Here is an 18,417-nt window from a genome sequence, read left to right on the forward strand (position 1 = left end):
CATCTGTGCCCATGTTGAGTAACATACTGCTGTGGGAAGGACTGCATATGAAAGGAGTGAGTTGAAACGTATTCAGCTCCAGCTGGGAGTATGTTTTATACCATAATGCTGGTTTGATACTTTCCTTTGTCCTCACCATAAACTGGAGACATGCCTTGGATTTTCTGTACTCCCCATCCTTAGTCCCCATCCTCACAGCGATCTCGCCTCTATTGCTAGACATGGTCCTTTCAGGTCTGGTTTGCTGATGGCAGAGCAGGCCAGCTGCTGAAATTCAGGGGTTTGTTCACAGTGTGACTGTGGCTGGATGATGCCCGTAAGCCTGTCTTGCCCAGGGTTTGCCCCCTTGGAGTACATGACACAGGCTGGGGGGTGATGGCACTGCACAGAAGGACTTTTGTACACGAGTGGGAGTAACTCCAGAGGAGGAAGGTGGGGTGAACAACCTCACGAAGGGAAATGCCAGTGCTTCAGGTGAGATTCCCAAAATTCACCCTGCAAGCTGTCCTTTCGTTTGGCTTTGCCACTTGTCTCTGTGGGTGCTCATGCAGCAGCGTGTTGCTTGCCTCAGGACCGAGCCCTGCAGGACCAAGCTGCAATGCCCAGCAGCATGGGGCTGTGCAGACAGCAGGGGAAGGAGCTGGGGTTTGTAACACACCCCAAGGGTCTCTTGCTGCCCGAGGACCACCTGGCTGAGTACTCTGGGGAGCCACCCTTCCACTGCCTTGCTGCTCAGCGCAGTTTACCCAATGAGATTCTGGTACTGGTGGTCAGGGGTTCGCGCTGGTGGCTTGCCTAAGGAGTCCTTGGGATTTTTTCAGGCCTCTTCATCCTGAAAGACTTCATATTTTCCTAGGCAGTGTAAGTGGTGGCAACAGCACAAAGCCAAAAGGACGTGTCCTTGATGCTGAAATCCGCTTATCTCCCCTCTCCCCCAGGACATGGATTAAATAGACTTGCAAGATAAACTCTCTTATCAAAGGCAAAGGGTAAAAACTGGAGTCTGGATAGACAGGAGAATAAATCCAACTGCACATTAGGAAAGAGGGAGTAATTATTACTTTAAAATATAACCCACAGATTTAATACTGTGTGCTTGCTTCATATTCATGATTAAGAGTGTTGCTTATCTGAACTGGAAACTTTGGAAGACAGGAATGTGTTTGAACTCTGCCAGACATTTATTCTCCCTGGCTTATAAGCACTCACGAAGGGGTGCAGACCTTCCTGAAATAAACTGCAAAACTAGAAGGGGGAACTAGAGGATGGACATGAGGTAAAAAGTGGGCTGAGTAAGGTACAGAGTGCAGCTGTAAATTAACTGGAAAAGGCAGGGGCTTTCAGAGGGGAAAAGAGTCCTCTTTAGAGATGGTCTGAAGTAGACCTCTGTGGGGCAAAGCCTGGAGCCAGCACCCAGCCCCAAACTTTTCTGTGAGCTCTCAGCAGCTTCATACAGTAACTGCGTAAATATCATAGTTACATGTCAAAAATCAGATAAAATATACTCTTTTGGCTTTGAGAGGAAATTTTCTCATTTTATTCAAACGTGCATCTTGGAGTGAAACTCTGGGAGAGAAGGGACTAATGAAACCTCCTGCGGATGGGAACCAAATCCACAATTGGCACACGCATCCGAGAAGTGTGTTGCCAACATTTTTTACAGCTTTCCTCCTGGCCGGTGGCTTCTTGCTCCCCCTTCTGCTGCTGATTTCCACGAGATGGAGCTATTCTAACATGGGTGGGTGAAGGCAGTGGCGGCAGCCCCTGAGGAGAGCTGGTGGCGGGGGGGAACTGCACAGCGCCGTGTTCCATTTCCATGGCAGTATTTCTGAAGCAGGTAGGCTTTTATAAAAAAAAAAAAAAAAAAAAAAATTATCATCGCCAAAAACAACACCAACAGCAACAACGACAAAACCACCAGAGCTGGATGTGCATTTTGCCAGGCTGCACCATCTGTAAGCTCCTTGGAAATGGGCCCCCACCAAAACTGTTCCCAGCAGGTGCAGGACATCTTCACCTCACACAGGGACAGGGTCACACCCCAAAAGGCCTTTGCCGTGCTATGGTGACTCTCCCGTGTGGCACTTCCACCCTCCTTAACCTGCAAGACTTTTGGTCCTGTGGTCCTGCGGTCCTGCGAAGTACATCTGCCCACCTCGTGGGCCATGCCTGCAGAGCCAAGCTCCCCATGCCCTGCCCTGCAGGTGTGCTTCCCCTCTCCAGCCCTCGTGAAGTCTGGCAGCAGCAGCTCAGGCAGAGGCCTTTGTCTCGGGAGTCTCTACAGGAACTGTGCAGATTAGGGCCCGGTTTCTACACAATATTTACAATGCATTCAAAGAGGATATCCTGAAAACACTCTGCTTGCCCTTTGCACCGCGAGCTGTTCAGGGCAGTGCTGGCATCGTGACGAGAGGCTGACACTTGTCTACAGGCTGCACGTCCCTTTGCAGGGAGCAGATAAGTCATATCTTTGTGACAAGGTGTCGCTGGCAATGCCTGCCTGCCCTGAGCGCAAGGCTGTGGCCACGGCCGATGCTCAGGGCGGTGGTGGAGCTTTCCCTCCCGCCCAGGGCCAGGGCACAGCCGGCTGCTCAGTGGCACGGAGGCGAGGATGCTGCAGTGCTGCAACACCAGCCGGATAAATAAGGGTCAGCTAGGTCGGGCAGGGGGCTGCTGTGCCGGGTCTGGTAACGCTGCACCTGTCCAAATTCCCATGTGAAATTGTAATTTGTAAAGGCTGGAGCATAAGCTTTTTTTTTTTTTTTTTTTAATTTTATTTTTTCCCAGTGCACATTAACATCCCCCCTCCCTAAGCCTGTGCTTTCCATGGGAGAAAACTTCGGATGAAATATTAAAAACCTCCAAAGAGCTCCCAAGTCGAGGGGCACCCCCGTTTTCCAGGTGCCCCTAGGGCAGGGTGTAAGCTCTGTCTGCTGTGGGCACACAGATACTTAGCAAGCTCTGATGGGTTCTTGCTTTTTAAGTCCGGTACAGGGGCAGCATCCATCTGACTTCAGTTTCTTTGACCTAAAGGCCATCCTCCATCAGCTGAGGAACACGTGAAGGCATGGGTGGGAATCGGCCAGCTCTGCAGCTAAGGAGCACTGAGCTCAAATTTGCTCATCCCTCCTCCCTGTGGGGCCTACCACAGTGCATTAATTCTCCTTGGGCTGGTTCGTTGCCCCATCCCACTTGTCCTTTCATGGAGCCCTCTAAAACCTCTAAGCCACACAGTTTTAGAGGCTACCGCACACTGCCTGCGTGTGCAACTGGCACACATGTCCATGGGGGTCAGGCCTGTGTGGATGGCAGGCTGTGCAGGTGCACCAGCATGCCCCACGCCTGCCCCAACACCAATCTGCCTTGTGATCGCCCCAGAAAATCCTCCGTTCACCAGAGCCGTGGTGAGGCATGTGGCAGCTGTTGCTAAATGTTGGTGCCATGGATATTTGTTTCTTCTCTGTGAGAAGAAAGGAGCATGAAGAGAAGCTAATAAACCACAACATAAATATTGCTGTTTGAAAGGCCTGGAATAGGAATTACTTGGGTTTCCTTGAGTTTCACATGGCAGGGGTGTGGGTGATTTAGGCTAGTGATTATTCAAGACACAGGGTGTGATTGGACTTTATGATTTGGAAGGATTACACTTTCTTATGAAGTGGGTGTTTAATTTCTCTTCATTTTTAACCCATTCTTTGTAAATGCTAAAATTACAAATTATCATGCCTTTGGTCTGTGGCGTAGGACAATCTGTGCTCGTTTTCTCCCGCCTTGGCTCAGATTAACCACTTTCCTCAAGTACTACTCATGCTACAAAAAAAATCTGACTTTTCCTTTTCAAATAGTTCACACGAGTGTGTGTGCACACTCAGGCAGGGATGTGTGTTTCGTAACAGGTTTCTGTGCCTGTGACTCAGAGCTGAGCTATTAAGCCATAACACATGGCTGACATCTGGAACTCACTCGCAAGCTTTTGTCATTCGAATATTGGTAGCCACAGCTCGCTACTCTCCTTCTTTCCAAGATGTAGCCACGTTTTCTCTATCCACACCTCATGGAACAGAGGTAAAAGGCTTTACTGGGCCTATTGGCGTTGCTTGATCAATGTAGATAGCATGTTTTGTCCAAACCAGCTTAAACACATGCGTTCAGAGGGCTTGGCAGACACATCTTTCTAAACAAAGGCTCTGCTTTGGATTTAAAGTGATTTCTCACCATGAGAATATTCAGCAAAATTGCATATTTTGACTCAGTAAGAGTCTGTGCTTGCTCAGAGTGCAAGCAGTCACCTGTTGGCTGGTAAACTGGGGTAAGCATTGCAGACAGATTGCTCTGGTGTTTGAATCTAATTAATTACATTAATTCCTTCAGAAGAATGTCTCTCATTTGGCCAGTTTAAAAGCAGGATTAAAATGTGCTGGTGTTTGCTGTGATGTGGAACAGTTTGTTTTACCCGTGCTCCACACTGTACTGTGTGAGTGCCTTCTCTACTCCCAGGGCTGTTTGCTGTGGGCTGGTTTGCTCCTGCAGAGCTTAAAATCTTGCATTCTCCTTGAGAGTACTGTGGCGATGCCAGGCAGGGTGTTGTAATGAAGGGCGTGCTGAATCTCATATTGATACCAAAAGTAATGTAAACTTCTGTCTAGATGTTGCTGCAGAGTCTCAAACTGAAAGGGTAGATTGGGAGTGGGTTGGGCTCTGGTTCAGAAAAACAACTAGGTATATTTTTTAGCCCAGCTCTAACTGGGAAGTCATACAAACATGCTCCTAACTTTGGGGACTGCCCAACGTCGTGTCCACAAGTGCTGCAGGAAGAAAGGAGATGCCATTTGAAGCCTCCCCTGACCCATCTCTCCTGGAGAGTAAGGAAGCGTAGCATGTCCTCAAGGCACTCTCCTCTGCCTGCTGAAGGGCCTCAGGAGGGGTGATTTTGCCACCAACGTGGCAATGAAGGTGATTATGAAGGTTTCAGAGAGGCAGGCATATGAAGGCTTGCTGCAGAGGCTCGTCAGTCTTTGGCTCTTGAAGTAAAAATTGTCCATGGCGTTCAACACTATGATACCTCTGACTGTCATAGAACTGAATTGAATGCAAGATTTTTAATGTGGTTCCATGTAAGGTCTCTCAGGTTGAGCAGCAAGAGCTTCACACACAGTGAGTGTATGGCCTATGGCCTGGCTCTGACACATATTGCTACCTCAGGTGCTCACTTAAGTGTGCCTGACCTGCCAGCTTCTCAGATACCTTTTTTTTTTTTTTTTTTTTTAAATTCTTTTGGAAGAAGTTATTTTTGGCCACGTTGTGTTCAGGTGTAGTGGTTTGCAGTAGCTGGGTGAAAACTCATCTCAGTGCTTCAGAAAATGCTACATGCGCTGAGGTCTCTGACTGCTACTTCTGTTTAATGATTGCACTGTGCCAAGAGGGTCTGCTTGCAGCAGACTGTGGTGCTTCACAGCACGATAGATGGAAGAACATCCTGCCTGGGGCCCTTCATCCTCGTGGATTTACATCACCACTGGCTGGACAAGGTGGATCTGCATTGCTCCACTCACCTGTCAGGATGAAAATGGAGACCTTCAAATTCATACGGATTGATTTCGTCATCGGAGAGCCCCAGTGCTGGAGGTGGCCTTGAGCTGTATGCTTGTTTTTAGCTGTTGGCAGCACTGCTAATTGATTGTGTGGCTACACAAAAGTGATGTGCTATATACAGCAATTAAAACTATGCTGTCAGACTGTCAAAATCAATCTCACTTTAGGATATGGCCAGACACAATACTTTTTTTTTTCGTTGTTGTTCTCCTTATGAGGATTAGAGCTTATTGTGATGCTAATTTGGTACTCCAGGCTGTGAAATTCCTTTTCCAGTCACTTTGTAGCTTTTTGATAAAATATCAGCTTTTGAGCTCAGCATTTCCACACTAGATCTCTAGGTCAAGCTGATTCTACTGGAAAACTCCAGTCGAAATGGCTTGCCCAGTGTTGAGCATAACCTCTGTACAGCACAGATGTTGGCTTACCCTGGTAAAAGCCAGCCATGAGAAAGTCAGCTGCACTGAGCCTTTTTATTGGGATGAGCCTCCTTTTGCTTTGAGGATGTTTCTCCAAGTTTTGCCAGACTGTGCTTTTTAAAATGTGATCTACTCATGGTGAGTAGGAGCTCATGAGAGTTCAGTGGCTAAAGCCTGGCATCTTCTTGAGTACCTCATAACACTGATTGTGGGATCACACCATCTCCTGGGGCTGCCTGCAATCATTGCATCCCTTGGGGTGGCCCAGCAGAGCCAAGTGCCCTGGGGCTTGCACCAGCCCACCCCAGGGCATCTACCACTGACCAAAGTCTGTGCCTCACACCATGCTCTCACTTGGAGACAGGCAATCTGTGTTGGATTTTCCCAGAGGCAGCTCCTCCAACCTGGCGTGGTTTGGGAACAGTGGTCTTTGAGTCCGGTCCCCACCAAGGCTCACGATTTTGGCTCACTCTTTGTAAGGTGGAGCCTCTCACCTCCCACAGCTCCTTGCCCCTTGCCTGTCTTCCCGGGTGGCTGTGAAAATTAACATGCTGTTTCTGAGGCTCTCGCGTACTGTGGTGGCATGGGAGAAAAACAGGCAGAAATTAATTAGTCTGTCTTCAGAGCAGGGTTCTGAGGATTATAGAAAATAAGCCTGTTAAACATTAAGGAGAAAACAGAATGCTCTGTACTGGGTCCTCACTCACCCTGGGTACTTAATGACATGTTTTCACTGGAAAAAAAGTGGTATGATGGTGTTAATTAAAGGCTATGCCAGAATGCATATGTACAAGGGGGGTAATTGAAGGATGCTGAATGTCTGCCAATTTGACATTACCTAACTAGCTTGATTTTCAACTGTAGTAATACTCTTGTATTTATTTATTTTTGGGATGCCATATGAAAGAAAAATATTTTAGCAAAACAGCATACTGAGCAGAGTAAATTACACCGGTAGGGTTTCTTGTTACTTTGTGCCTGATGGAGACAATGAAAAATAATAGCAAACAGAGCAGAGAAGCAATGGTGTGCACATCATACATAAAAAGGTACTGTAACAGCAGTGATCTGTCTGCCATAGTAATGAAGTCAAGTGCTTGGAATAATATGATTTCACAGCAAGAAATGATAGCAGAGATCTGCTGAGCTGAATCTCTGTATTACATGGCTTTGACTTATCCACATGAAACTACAGAAAAGGTTAAATCTTAATTTTATTAAATGGAGAGTCACAGCAAACAGGCTCACCTTATGGCTTTTCTAAATTCTTAGATTTCCTTGTCTCCAGCTTGTTATTTATCTGAAGCTGTTTCTCGCAGCTCTATGGACTCCCTGCAGTGCTGGGTTCACAGACTCACGGTGCTAGCCCTCATCCCCAGGCTCCTGCCCTCGGTCTTGTGCTGTGTTGTCAACTGCTGTATGCAACGACTCCCTTTCTTCTGTCCAGCTAATTGGTATATACCTCTAGTTAAAAAAAAAAAAAAAAAAAAAAAAAAAAAAAAAAGGTTCTGCCCCCCTCTCCCTCTTTTACAACTGCAAAACCTTGGCAGAAGAGTATGTTGCTTGCCCAGCAAAGTGAGTTTGAATTCATATCACTGGATCTCCAAGCATCTTAGGCAACCAGCTCCTAATCTGCTCTGCTCTGTGACTTTGCTCCCCTCTTTCCTTGGGCTGGCAGTGGGGGCACCATAGATGACCCATTTCTCCCCTCTTCTCTTGAATTGCCCTGTGCTATTTTCAGGCTTTCTGTTCTGAATTAGGTCAAAAGATTTGTCCTTTTACAGGCAGCTTCCACTCAAAATTACTTATGCTCGGACAGAAAGAGAAAAATCTGATTAAATATCGGAAAACCAAACTACACCACACACAACATAATTAACCCTGAGCTTGATGGAAGGTCAGCTGATTCTTGAGATGATTTGTAACCATTAAATTGGGCAAGGGCAGACATGCATCATTACTTGATCTTATCTTCATTGCCCTGGTTGCCTTTGATCTCCATTTGTCCTTTCCCATTTCTTTATGCTCTTTCATGCCTTGCTTCAAAGTAGACTGTAAAGCCTTTGGGGCAAAGACCAGTGGTGTGGTGGTGAATGGGAAGGACAGAGAGACTCCCTCATCTGCTGGCCCAGTCTTGACTGTGGGAAATGAGTAAATGCTGAACTGCCAACAGTAAGAATGGGTTAATTCACCCTTGGAGTGGGGAAGTTAACCCATGGCCACAGCATGAGCATACACCAAACATCTTATCTGGACCTCTTGATGGCCAGTGCAGCATCCAGGAGCCAGCTTGGCCTTCACTGTGATGAGTCACTGACCAGGGGACATGAAAGAATCTGCTATTATAACAAAAAATATAAGTAAATAAAAAATCATAGAAATGTTGGATATTCTTAGCTTCAGCTTTTGTATTGTTTTCACTCCAACAGGAAGTTTGCAAATATTCCCATTATTCTCTGTGGAGACATTGATCTTCAAGACACTCTTGAATACATAGTTATTGTCAGATGCTACACAGAAAAAAAGAATAGGATGAGGAAAAGCCAGAGATAAGACAGCCCATGGGGAAATATCAGAAGATTACCCTAGAAATGTACATCGATCTTTTTAATGCTTTTAATTGTGTTTAATGCTTGAGGGAATAAACTGCACAAAGAAGCAGTCGTAATGCTAAATTAGGAAAAAACAGTTGCAAGAGAGCTAGGCCTTAAACACCTTGTACATTGCATAAGCCAAAACTGTGTGCCATTAGCTTCAGCAGTACAAGGGGTGCTGAGCCTGTGACTGGACAGACCAGCTCAAGAGTTATGTCCATGGCAAGAAAGCTGGGCACCACCTAGATAAAATCCACAGAAGAGCAATAGGAGTCCTCAAGGACGCAGCAAATAACCGCTGAGAGTGAAAGACACTGAGAACTGTTCAGTCCAAAGAATGGGGCAGCAAGGAGGGAAGAGACAAATGTGGTAGAGCAGCACTGCTGCAGAGTAAGGTAAAAGGCTATTTACAAATGGGAGTGAAGAAGTCTGGTTTGAAACTGGGAAGCACACTCTGAAAGTAATGATGGTGAAGCACAGGAATTGGATGCCAGTCCTCGTGAACAATTGGTAGAAACATGTTCAATAATGACACTGGAGAAGCTGATTCTGCTTTGGGGCAGTGTGAAGAGGTACGCAGCTTTTGAATCCCTTTGACCTATATACTCTATGATTCTATAACACAAATGTTTCAAAGCACTTTGGCACTGAGTAAACAGAAAGAGGAGATAGTCTGGCTAAAACTTTACCTTGGTTGGTATACTTAGTGTCAGGTAGTATATATTTGCTTTCCACAGCACAATGCCTTTCACTTCATTCTCATAAATGATTGGATGAAGTGGAAGAAAAATATATGAAGTTTCTTCTGAAGTAAAGTATGATATAAGTCTGAGCTGAATGTTTGGATCACACTACTTCTAACATGGCTTTATCATGAGCTCTGAACATTATTGCTCTCTGTCAGCTCCTGTTTTGTGTGTCTGTTGGCCTACATGGTGTCAGGCTTTGTAGCTTGGCTAAACGAAGGTAACTGTCAAATGCAACTTGATTCAAGCTACGGCTTGGTTTGGCAATTAAATTTTTGTAAGTCTGTTTTGTGGTAACATGAACTGTGCTCCTAGAGGGGAAACAAAAAGCTAAGAATAGTATTAATAGGAATGTGGCTTTGGTGGTTTTTCTTAGTAAAGAGACAGATGAGCAAGACATAGCCTGTAAAAGGAAAGAGAAGAGGGGTGGGTATGGAGGAGAAAGGGAGAGATAATGAGTTCTGAAAATTCCAGGTGGGATCTAGTGGTTTAGGCATGTTGAAAGGTAGACTGGATTTGCTAGCTCTTAACCACCAAAGATAACTTCATACTGTAGCTGAAAGAGAAATTACTTTCTCAGATAATATTTTTTTAAAGCTGCTTCTCTTATATATGCACTAGAATGAAATTCTGAACAGTTATCTGGAGCTAAGCTAAGTGCATTCAATAAATATGCTGATCTGAAATCTGACACTTTCATCCTTAGTGCAATTCCTCTGTAGTTTCATGAAGCAGAGTTTCAAAGATACTTCTTGGAGGGACACAGAACGGAGAGATAAATTTCAACCATTTCTCTTAAAATTGAAGAGTTCCATGAAAATCATGTAGGTTTTTTAAACATTCCAAGAAGGTTCCCCTTCACCCACCAAACTGAAAACTGAATATTGCAGTAAAATAAACATCAGAATAATAGTGGAATGTTTTGATTTTGTTGATTCCAAAATGTTTGGATGACTGGAAACTAAACGCTGTTGCAGAAACTGCGTTTTTCAAGAAGTGGTAACTTGAGGAGTATGCTCCAGCCTGCTAGGGGACAGACAGGTATTGCACAGCTCTGCTCGGAAGCTTCCTCATTTCATGTTTCTTCCCCATATTGAAGATATGGAAAAAACTAAAAGAACTGAAAGAGGAAAGAACTGAAGTTGTCCTAGCAAGCCAGGTTTTGTATCACATATTTAGGGAATGGAACCTGATGCCAAAAAGCTTCCCAAAGCCACCACCTACTAACTCCATCCAAAGGATGGATGCTCTCTCTCATGTCTATTCCTCTAGCATTGCCCTGGGACATCCCCACTGCCTGCAATTGCTCATCTAGAGGGGTCAGCATAGCATTGTCACACAGCTCTCCAAAATGTCGCACTGGGCACTGCATGAACCTCCAGTCTCACCTGTCCATCTCCAAAGTAGTAGAGTCTGCACAGTGACTTTTCTCTGCTGTGTGCAGACTAAATGCAGAAGATCCATGCAGTCCTTGCAGTGGATGTTGCTCTGCTCAAAGAGTACTTCTTCACAGAAGTGATAGGATTACTGCAGGCTGCCAAATCTGAAAAAAAAAAAAACACAAAACAGTCACATAATTGTACAGGATTAGCTGATTGTTGTATCGTGTCATTTCCACTTCTTCCTCAACTTTACTAACTGAACTGTTCATTTGCAACCACAAGCTCCTCCCTAAGACAAATTTACTGCAAGGATGTCAAAAGAAAGCACTGTTCAGTTGATTAACGAGTTACACAGAATTGGCTCCAGCCCATAGATAACTATCAAAGATTGTATGTAGATGATGCTTTCACCATTTCACCATGTCAGCCATCTAAGTGAGTGCACTTGAATCCTAGAAGACAATCATCTAATCCTCCTTTACCACTTTCCTTCTTTAATGGGGATTGCAGCTTCTGTTTGCTGGCAAATGATTACGGAAACATTAAAAAGACAAAGCAGGTGCCTTATTTGCCTCCAAGCACTGAGGCTACATTCAGGATGTACCTTCACGGTACACTGCAGCTGAGGCCCCTTTGCTCAGCCCCGAGCAGAGCAGGCTGAGGGGAGGCCTCATGGCGGCCTGCAGCTCCCTCACGAGGGGAGCGGAGGGGCAGGCGCTGAGCTCTGCTCTCTGGGGACAGCGACAGGGCCCGAGGGAACAGCATGGAGCTGGGACAGGGGAGGGTCAGGCTGGGGGTTAGGGAAAGGCTCTGCACCCGGAGGGTGGCCGGGCACTGGGACAGGCTCCCCAGGGCAGTGGGCACAGCACCGAGCCTGACAGAGTTCCAGAAGCATTTGGACAATGTGCTCAGACAGATGGTTGGATTTTGGAGTGGTGTCTTGTGGAGCCAGGAGTTGGAGTCAAAGATCCTTGTGGGTCCCTTCCAACTCATATTCTATGGTTCTATGATTCTATGTCTGCTGTATTCAACTAAGATGGTGATCCTGCTGATGAAACAAGAGCTGCTGTCAAACCAATTATTTCTTTATAGGCCTGTGCTGCCAGTTGTCCAAATTGTTTCACTGGCTGAACGTTTAATGCTGTAAATATCTTAGATTTTGCTCTACTCCAGGTAAATCAGACTTCTCCAGAGGTCTCTGGATGTCTGTGGTCTCAGGTTAACTTGTTCCTGAGAAGGCTGGCAGCTTTGGAAGCCAATGTGCAGCTTGTGAGGTGTCTCCAGGCTCCTTGAGTGGGGTTGTGCACTGCAAGGTCAGGTTCTTCCCCAGGGAAAGGAAAAAGAGGCTGAAGACTGCAGGCTTCATAGGTAAGAATGTAAGAAGAATGGAAAACTGGCTGCAAGATGGAGCTGACAGTTCTCATTGCAGCCTGGTGTCCCCTGGGTGTTCAACCATGGGACCATGGCATTCCCTGCAGTGTGGGTGAAAACCCTCTGGCTGATTTACCACTGCAAGCAAGAGGCAGGGTTGCTTTCTGTAAGTGCTAGAACACATTAAAAGTTTATTGTTTGTTTTATTGTTTTATTTTTATTTTTATTTTTTTCCCCTTCAAGGAGCTCCATATCACTAATTAACATTGTAGACAAAGAGAAATACTCCTTTACATTTGTTACTGTCCTGTTGTCTCTCCTTTACAAATAGAGATGATGTGGTCAGAGAAAGGGGTCAATGGCTAATGATAAGCAGGGTAACTTCAGCTTCCTAAAATACATTTATTTTTTATTTACACTTGGTTTCATATTCACCCTTCTCTGTATGTCCTAAAGAGCTAAGTCTGTTGGGCAAACCCAGAAGATAGAGGAGATAAAAGCATGCAGTGTCCTTTTGGAATGGACCCACATGGCTTGCAGTTCTCTTTGAAACTTTTCTAAGACACCAGTGAAGATGCAGTTATTAGATAATAATGAATACAAATGGGGTCATGGATGGTATTTGCTTACAATGGAGAACATAAAGTAATCAGCTCATAATATAAATATAAGACTTTGCCAATGCTTCCTCACTTAATTTCTCTTCACTTCTTCCCACTGTTTGATAAAGCTGATTAGTAGAACAATGTTCCTGACTTGTGTCTTCTTATTTGTTGAAACTCAGATGATGAGGAACCTATGCCCTGGGCAGAACTGATTTTTGCTGCTGCAGAAGCACTGATGTGGTTACTAGGAATCATGGGAGAATATTGAGGCCTGAGTAATGAAAGCTTGAACTGAACTATGTTTCAATTGCCAATTCACAACAAAACAAAACAAAACAGCAGGTTTGAATGCCTTTTTTAATTTTTTATTTTTTTTTATTTTCCTCAGTGATATGTAATAGGAAGGAAAAATTTACCTTGAAGCTACTCTGTGTGCATTAGTTTTTGTCTCAAATGAAATATTCTGTTTTTTTTTTTTTTTTTTTTTTTTTTTTTTTTTACACTTTGTAAACATTGAAGCAGTTCAGTTTAAAAATTCATTCTTGCCTTTGTTTGGCTAACACTATTTGACCAGAATTGTAAACAGTTGATTTTTGATTATCTATGAAACTGGGTATTTTGTTGAAGTTTTATTTGTGACTAGCCCTAGCCACCCTCAACAACATTTCTGTGGCCTCTGGAACAAAAAAAACCAAAAAAATCCAAACAAAAAATGAAACAGTGGGATTGCCAACAGCAAGGGTGGCTGCAATTATTTATTGTGCTGTTGAGGTTCCACTGCAGAAATAATATGAAGAGAGACAGATTTTTCTCTGAGCCAGATGAGGTCTTGATATTGCTGTCATCCTGCTTTGCTGTGACAGGTAAGGTCTGTGTCCTGGCTCCCTGGCAATGCCTTGGGTACTGCTACAGCAAACTCCCTGGCTGTGCCCGCAGCTTTTGCAAACCATGGGTTGAGTCTGTGAGGAACTTGTCATGAATGGGAGAGAGGAGAGGAAAAATTACAGGTATCTCTTAGACTCTGATGTCAGCAAAACCACTAATACACATCTGCAGATCCAGGACTGTTACCACCTCTTAAATGCAGTGAGCATTTAAGGGGGCATGGCCTTCAGGGAACACTCCCTGATGAAGTGCTCCTGCTCCAGCAGGCTAAGGAGGGCAGAACAGCTAGAAACAGAGTTGGAGGGTACCAAAGCCTGCACTGCAATCTCCCCTTCATTTTCCATGAAACAGGAGCATGATCATGTCTGCACTAGCACTTCGGCCATTTCTTCCGGAGATGAATCTGAAGCAGGGTTTTCTTAGTCTGCAGGAGTATATGCCTCTGAGCATTGTGGCTAATGACATCCTAGGAAACATGAAAGATGCAAGATACCTAGTGAGATCACTTGGTGTCTTCCATTCTTCCAGGGAAGCCCTGTGACTCACTTTAAAAGCAGTTGGTGTTTTTATTTTCAATTCCGTTTTAGTCAGATATAAGTAATTTTTTTTTAAAATGGCAAACCTGCTTCTCATGGTCTGAACAGAGAAATAGGTACATATTTTCAAGGTACATATATGAAAGAAATACAGCCATCAGCTTTAGCTCCTACCTGAGAAATCCAGCATCACAAGTGTGGCTGAGCACTGGGAGTTTCAGGCCACTCTGCAGTGATGTTACCTCACTCATCTTGGCAAGCAGCCTTCCCTTTTCATCAGCACCCGGAATTTCATTACAACAGAAAACATATTGTGGAGAGGGGATGTGTAAAGATTATGCCATACAACTCAAAGGTCCATTTTTCACTCAGAACAGGTTTTCCTTCGTCTTCTGGAGATGCCTGCTAAGCAAAAATATGTATTGCATTTCCTTGGAATTTCGAGTATCTCTTCTGACTGCATCATGATTACCTAATTTTAAGAGGTTTCTTGCTGCTGAAAAGGGGTAGAAAGCACAATTCATTACTGGATTTGGAGATGCTCAATGCCAACAGCAAAAATTTTAGTTTCATGTGTTCAATCCTACAACTCAATGATTGCTCTCTCCCCTCTCTAATGAGGTTTTTCCCTTGATCTGGAGGACACTTACCTGTACCCTTCCACCAGAGCAAGCATTTTCATATATTGTCACATACAGGTCTCTCTTTCTCAGCACCAGGGGTTCAAAATCAAGCATGAACTCTGCCTCTGTACTCTTGTTTACCTTCTGATGGGGGAAGCAGGGCTGGCCTATGCTTTGATCATTTTTCCCTTTGTATAGGCTGCAGGAAGGAGATGTTGGAATGCAGAACGATGGCAGGGCAGCTGCAGTGGCCTCCACACAGCCAAAGCAATACTAATGCAGTCGGTTTTGTCATCTCTCCAAGGGACCATATGGCTTTCTTCATGTGCCACTGCACCTTTATCTCAGCAGGTAAAAACCCTGTATTTCTCTCACTGTACTTGAGGCTGGTATAGGGATAAAGATGGAAGAAATAACACTATCTTTTGTAAATCTCTCTCTCTTTCTTTTTCCCCCAGAATCCTAAAGCCCACAAAAGGCCCCATCACTGTGCACTTTGCAGCAGGAACACCCCACAGGCTCCCAGGCACTGCTGCCTGGAGTACTGGGACCTCATCAGGTTGGCAAGCTTTGCTAATGAACACAACTTGCAGTAGGGCCATGAGCAAAACTAGGTGCTGCCATAGCCACCCTCTTCAGAAACTGAGAATCCCTCAGAGCCTGGGAACCCAAGAGAGACCTGCTTGCCTATGCCTGAACTCAAAATGGCTCTCAGGGGTCTCGGGTTTCCTTCTAGTGCTGTTGGTGCCTGGTGGATGCACGTGGCTGTTCACTGGGGTGATGTGCAGAGCATCTGCCTCTGCGTGCTTTCCTTGGATGGTCAGTCCCTGAAGGCTTCAGTGGTGTCCCAAATCACCTCTCCTGCCCTAGGGTTTGCACGCTGTCTCTGATGCCAGACCTTGGTTGGTGTCCCCAGCACACACACATTTCCAGACCCAGCCTTGCCCAACACAGTGTGGTGGTTTCCAAAGGGCTTCGACAGAGTAGCAGTGTGCCTGCTTCCCCTGTCCAAGTGCTGCAGCAGCAAACAGTGACCCTACTACTTAATATTTCAAATATACATGAACAATCCACCAACTCTCCATGTCTAGTTATTTTCTCAGATGCGCCCTTCTTGCCATGGGTCATGGCTTTCCCCTGGGGTATCTCACTTTCATTTCAGACCTGAGAAAATGCTTGCATGGTGAAAACTGGTATGTGTTTCTCCAAATGTTTTAGTAGGTTTAATAAAAGATATTGCCCTCTGTCTGCAGGCCTTGTTCTTTTGTATTCTTGGACCATTGCACCCCAGCTGTCTGTACTGCTACCAAGAGCTTGGGCATATCAGCCTGCTGCAGTTGTGGTCTGTCTGAAGCTCTCTGGAGGCAAATGGCTGATGTAGAGGTCCAGGGCACCTCTACCTTTTCCCCTTTATGGACTTTGCCAAAGGTGGCTTGTTCCTGAGGCCATACCATGTTATTTTCCCAGGGCTCCTGGCCCCCAGCTTCGACTAAGAGGTTTGTTTCTACTACCTGTCTCTCCTCACTCACGTGGATTGAGGACCAGTTCTTGGGCCTTGGTCTGCAGGCACTCCTGCTTCTCTTGGATGGAAATCAGTAAGTGACAGCTTGCATATTGCTCTGTAATTCAGAGCGCTTAGATGAAGCCATGCACATCTACAGGTTCTTGCAGTGGATACTTCCATTTCAAAACCATTTTCCTTTATTCTGCCATGCTGGGGAAAGTGCAAGTGAGCCACCGTGTTGAGGCAGAGCATTTGGATGTCATGGCTAAGCCTTTTTTCCACTGCAGACCATCCAGCTTCAAGAAACCACACCACATCAGATATTGCCAAGCCAAACACACCAGGTTGATCAAAAGTGAGTTCAGTATTTATGGTCATGTGTATGTTGTAGTGAAGCTATTTGTAAGACCAAGATTGATTACCTAGGTCACAGTCTGCTGGGATTTACAGTCATCCCAATCAGATGTATTTTAACTTTCCTCTGAGGTTCAATTTTTGTTATGCCACAAGCATAGGCTCTTCCTCTGACTTGAATGCATTTTTGATCAGCAGTATCAAAGTCCTGTCTGTCTGCTCATTTGAGGTTGATATAAAACATCTCATTGTTTCTCCTGGGCTTTTCTTCATCCCTGACCAACCTTCATTGTGCCAGCTGAAGAATAGCACATTCCTCCACATCAGCACCAGGGTGGGAGGGCTGCGGAAGAGCAGAGCTGTGGCTTGGGTAACTGAGCTTGGGTGCTTGTTTTAAAGAAGCTGTCATAGTGTGGGGGGGGGATGGCATGGGGAAGGCCAGGCAACAAGGAGTCTGGGGGAGAGAGGCGAAAGAGCCAGGCTGAGGAAACATTTGGAAATACAGATCCAAAGAAAACATCAGCTCAGGGCTTGATGGCTGGGCTCCCACTGCCTTCCGCATTTCAGAGCACAAGACCAGCAAGACCGACCCCAACACCCAATGCTTCCTCACCAGGCTATGTGCCTGGGCACCTGAAACCGGGGAGGGATTGATGAGTGCAGTGGTTGCCCACAGATGCAGCAGCACAGAGGCTTCCCCCTCTTCCCTCTGCCCTGAACCCTGGATCACCACCAGTAGCACCCTTAGCCACAAAATGAACAAAGAAATATTGCTTCTCTCCAACTTTTAAAGCAGAGAGAGAAAAAAAGAAAAGCACCACATTGCATGCATGCAGGCACACACCCTATCAGAGAGCACAGGGTGCAAGTAAAAATAGTGAGGTGCAGGCGTGGGGAGCTGGAGGTGGAGGTGTTACAAGATCTGTGCTGTGCTGCAAAATGTTCCCACCACTGACAGCGTTATTGAGTGATAACATCTTGGCAGGCTACTTTTAGATGTAGTTTCATCCAATTCCTCTTATGCTTCCCTGTTTTAATTCCAGGATGGCTCTGGACAGAGAGGATGAAGACAGTTGGAGGTGTGTAAGATACTCTTTATCTAAATAAAGCAGATATGGGAACTTGAAGTGTGCTAAGCGTTGAAATGATCAATGCATTGCTCTCAGCTCCTGAGCACTAGTTGAGACTTACAGGGGAGAGAGTGTGGAGACACTGGTGGGACGGTCCAAGGTCTGATCATGAGGTGGAGCTTGTTCTCCTGCTCTCCACAATCCCCTTGTTTCACAGCAGGCATCTTTCTTCACCAGCCCAAGTCCATTCCTGGCTCCCCCCAGCTGCACAGCCAGGAATGTGCTGTGAGGTGGGGAAAGCCTTGGTGTGCTGCAGCCCCTTACCCACCTGGCGGGCGTGCACCACCCGCAGTGTGATGGCCGTGGGGCAAATAGCTGCTCACTGCCACCACTGCAAGCTGTGCTGCACCAGGAGGTCTCATTCTGATGGGGAAACCACGTACCAAACTGCTGGCCTGCCCACTCCTCACCGGGCACGGCAGGTAGCTGGACCTTGGGGTGCTTCCAGGAGCGCATCTCTGCTGGGAAACATTTCTCTCCACAGCAATTGGCATCTGGTGGCTGCTGGGAGCTCCCAAGCTGGGTCAGTGCTGTGCCAGCTTTCCTGCTGGCCTAGGGTGGCCACCCTTCTGGGGCAGGGCGTCCTTTTTCTGTGTATTTATCCGTGTTTTTAAAGTGAGGGGATTTTCTTCAAAAAGCACACCAGCTCTGATGTGACCCTTGCATGTTCCTGTGT

Source organism: Aythya marila (genome assembly GCF_965140915.1).
Source record: "Aythya marila genome assembly, chromosome: Z".
NCBI lineage: Eukaryota > Metazoa > Chordata > Aves > Anseriformes > Anatidae > Aythya > Aythya marila.